Source organism: Morone saxatilis, unplaced genomic scaffold (assembly GCF_004916995.1).
Source record: "Morone saxatilis isolate NCDOM2014 unplaced genomic scaffold, NCSU_SB_2.0 Contig14, whole genome shotgun sequence".
Taxonomy (NCBI): domain Eukaryota; kingdom Metazoa; phylum Chordata; class Actinopteri; family Moronidae; genus Morone; species Morone saxatilis.
Genome location: NW_023339696.1, coordinates 1,828,337 through 1,832,850, shown reverse-complemented (window position 1 = coordinate 1,832,850; position 4,514 = coordinate 1,828,337). Strand labels below are relative to the sequence as shown.

General features: G+C 39.9%; 1 protein-coding gene across 1 annotated transcript in view; it reads left to right on the top strand.

The window, feature by feature from the left end:
* Positions 1–4,514, top strand: part of LOC118323040 — a 26,555-nt gene that overhangs the window by 3,086 nt on the left and 18,955 nt on the right. The window lies entirely within an intron of this gene.

The following is a 4,514-nucleotide window of genomic DNA, read 5'->3' as shown; positions in this document are numbered from 1 at the left end:
ATGGACTTTGCCATCGCTGTGTGAATGTGTGTGAAAGGGCTTTGAGTGGTCGGAAGACTAGAAAGGCGCTATACAAGTACAGGTCTATTTACCATTACCATTTATGGAGCTATTATTGTAGCAAAACTATTTACAAATGTGTGTGGAAAGTTGAAACTGTATCTCAATCTGTGTGTGCGTAATCAGATCTGTGAATGTGTAAAATAACCTGTAATATGTACTGAGATTTGTGAATATGTACAGGAATCTGCAAATGTGTGTTTAGAATCTGTGTGTGCGTAATCAGATATCAGATTTGTAAATGTGTAAAAAAAATCTACAAATCTGTATTCAAATTTCAAGCAAATGGACAAATCAAATTTGTACACGTGTGGACAAATCTGTAAGTGCAGACATACATATTAATGAGTGTGAAGTATGAAGTATTTGCTCAGAGAGCTGGAAATACAGAGATTTGTCTGTGCTCTGAGGTCATAAGTAATGTACGGTAGTTTGGAAAATGAACGTGTACCGATGGAGGCAGTTTAAGTACAGTGCAGAGGCTCTTGGGATGACGGAAATGTTCAGGCAGGGGGGGGAGGAGAGATGTGAAGCTGAGGGAAGTGAAAGGGAGGTCAGGGGTCGGCGCCCTGAGAGGTCTGAGTGGGGCTTAGGGTGGGGTCAACTCCGGCGTGCCAGGAGACAAACCCAGCAAGAAAACCACTTGGCTTCCCTGTCGTCAGACTGGTCTCCATCGGCCCCAGGTCGACTGTATTTACACTGAGCTCAGCTAGCTCCAGTACCCAGCTACAGCTAACTAGCTAGCTGCATACTTTAGTAACAATAAAGCTAATGCTATCTGTCCACCAGTAAACAAATCACAGAGAGGCGAGAGCAGCCGGATGACATCAGAGGGAAAACCAGATTTTCCAACTTAATTCTTGACTCATTTTTGGTTTGATAAACAGTAAATTAAGTCATTTAAGTGCCCCATATTGCTATTTTCCTACAGAAAAGTAGGTTAAACAAGGAAGAGAGGGCAGCAATGTCTCTCTACCGCCGACTGGTGGACTGTAGACTGTACACGCATTTACAGATCTGCCACAGTAGAAGTGTAGCAAAAGTCACGTGTAAAAAGTCCAATGATTTGTCTTCCAGCTCTTTGAGCAAATGCTTCAACTTTTTTCTAAGTCTGCACTTCCAGATTTGTCCACACATTTACAGATTTGTCCACATGCGTACAAATATCCTTACACTTGCAAATGTTGTGTTATAATAATAGCTCCATATTACACAATGGAAATGAAAGATAGCTGGTGACATAGCCATGGCTAGCATTGGATAAGCTATAAAATAAAGGGGTAATAGCTAATAATTAACTGTAAATGAAAACTATTTTTCAAAACAGATTTCTTGGTAGTCATTTTTCTTCCACACAACTAACAACTCTTTTACACCTGGTATTAAAATGCGATCTATATCCGGAGATGTCATCCAATCCAGATAAGGAAACATGCATGTTAATGCGAGATCGGAATGTGATTGGATCTGCTTGACCACATCTGGAGGTAGTCTGGCACATAGTGTGCAAATCTTAGGTAGGTGTAAATACAGTTCATACAAAGTGCTGGTACACAACATAACTCATACATTTTTAGCTAACATGAAATAGTTTGTTCTAATTACTGATCATATGTCTACTCTAGTGACAGACTGATCGATAATCTGACATCCACAGATGTTAAATCCGGACATGTTTAAAACAGTGGACAGCCAATCAGAGATGAGAAAGAGAGTTGATTGTTGGGTCTCATTCTGGTCGTCAAATATTGATGCCTGCAAAACAACTATCTTAAAGCCATCAACCGAAAAGCGTCTTTCTATCCTGATTGGCTCTGATTGGTTGTTTTTGTTCAGGCCCGGTGGATTCTTGCAAATACTATTAGGAGCACTAGGAGGAGCCAGAGGAACCTGCTTTTTTCACAGATTATCTGTCATATGTATAACTGTCAGGATATTTTTTATAAAAGTTACCTACTGCAGCTTTAAGCAATGTTTCTTACATGCCTGGCTATCTGTGTCTGTCTGTGTGTCTGTCTGCCCGTCTGTGTGGGTGGTCATTTAATCACAGACTGTATGTGGTCCTTCATCCTTCTGAGGGCGAGAGGGCAGATTGAATTAGAGCTTTACAGCATCTCTGATTACACAGGCAGCAGGTTGTGTGTGTACAAATCCATCAACAAGGAGCGTTGAAGTGATATTTCTCTCTGGTACAACAGTTTCATCTTTTTTCAAACACATGATAAGCCCCTACTGGGCAGTAAACATGTGAGATTTGTTGGTGCAAGACATATGGTTTCAATGCTGATGTGTTGTTTCATGCAGTTTTAGTTCAAAATGTGTTTGTAAAAGCCTGGCTGCAGTACAAACACAACACAAACACACAATGAAGATACATCTTTTAAGTTATGACTTTGGTAGAATTCTAAGGTGTATTTTATTGATAACATTGTGGGGGTATGACAATATCAGGGCTTGAATTAAGTCATTTTTAGGGCAAAGCCACTTTGGCTTTGATTAAAACACATTTATAAAGGGCACCAAGGCCAAAACTAACCAATAGTATATTTAACAGAAAGTAGCTTAACCATAAACAACTACAGCCGTAAAATATGTAAAATCTTGACAGTAGTATTCAGCTGTGATTGGCTGTTTTCGTTCAGTCTCAGTGGATTCTTGCAACTGACATCAGGAGCGCTAAAACAAGCCAGAGGAACCTGTTTTTTTCACAGATTATCCATCTCATGTACTACTGACAGGATATAGTGAAAGTTTCAGCAAATATGACAAAATATATTTTTCAAAAAATTAACTTTTATAGAGGAGCGATAGAAACCTTCCTGACCGGAAACTGCACGGCCCAGGGCAGGAGGACTCTGCAGCGGGGGATTAAAACCCAGAACAACACTGGTACTCAGCTGCCCAGCATCAGTGATATTGGTGAGGTGAGATGACTGCAGAGCCCAAAGGATACTAAAGACAGCACCCACCCAGCCACAGCCTGTTCACCCTGCTGCACTCTGGGAAGTGGTACAGTGTTTGTTTTTTTAAAAGTAGCATAAAGATAACCATCTGAATTTTATTCTACAACCTTGCATTGTAAATTACAATAATCCTTTTGTATACATACCGTATATGGAATTTAATTAGTGGTTCTCACAGCATTGAAAAATTACACTTTATATTGCTTGTGTTGTGATATTGTATATTTTTCTGATTGTCAACAAATTGATTGTATTGTTCTCAGGTGCATGTGCATGTGTGCCTGATATCTGCTTCCTCTGTGCCTTAAGAGCTCCATTGTTGCCCAAAAACTATTAAAACCCATCAATGAGTCACTGGGTGACATGCTCCTTCATTAACACGAAGACACACAGATTGCAAGCCCACATATCCTGTCCTGCTGCTGTAAATACTCACTAAAGCACCAAATGTGGATTAATCCGCAGGTGAAAATAGTCCAGTAAATAAAAAAGAAAAGAAGAAGAAAAGAATAAAGAATAAAAAGATATAAACTTAAGATTCAATAAACTTAAGATATAAAGTTGAATCAACAGCAGTTTAGTCATGCTGACAAACTTTACAGTAAGAATTGCTTCCAATTCACATTTTTGTTGTGGCTGCTGTGGAGCCATTTTGATTCTTTACATACTTAATTTAAAAGTTCCAGTGGCCGCGGGTCGACATTCCATGGAGGCTGCCATGTTTCTATAACAGACAAATCAAACACTGGCTCTAGATAGGGCCTTTTGTACATTTCGCAGCCACCAGAGTTTCTCCTACAGGCTTGGAAGGGGAGGGTAATGCTAGGGAGTTGCAATCTGCAACTACACCGCAAGATGCCAATCAATCCTACACACTGGACCTTTAAAAGGTGCAATATGTACGAATAACAGTTTTGACGTTAGAAATGGCTATATATTGTGTTGCAGATATATCTACTGAAGTCAACGCGCTAACCAGCTAGCTTCAGACCATCCTGTCTCGTAGAGGCTAGAGTCTAATAGTATGGTGCCATGTCTTCGTCATCCTTGACACAGAGTTTTGTAAACACAAGGATTTGGACCCAGATGTAAATCAGACGTGATGGGGTGTGAGTCCAGATAATTTAATAAACTAAAAGGAACATAAACTTACAAGATGATGAGGCAGTATTCTAAAACAGAAAGAAAATCCATAATCTGAGCGGTAGTCCTTACAAGGAGAAAACAAGAGCGAAAACATTTCACAGGTGACAAAAGACTAACTCACAATAAAACAAAGAAACTACACAGGTGAGGGGGAGGATAACAAGACACAGGTGAAAATATTCAGGGTGGGGCTGACAATCAAAATTGGATCGCATTATTAAAACCTGGAGGGATAATGGTGAACTATCATCTTTGAGAAAGAAATGTGGTCGGAAAAAACTTTTGAATGATAGGTCTGATGAATCCAGATTTACCCTGTTCCAGAGTAGTGATGGGTCGGTCGCG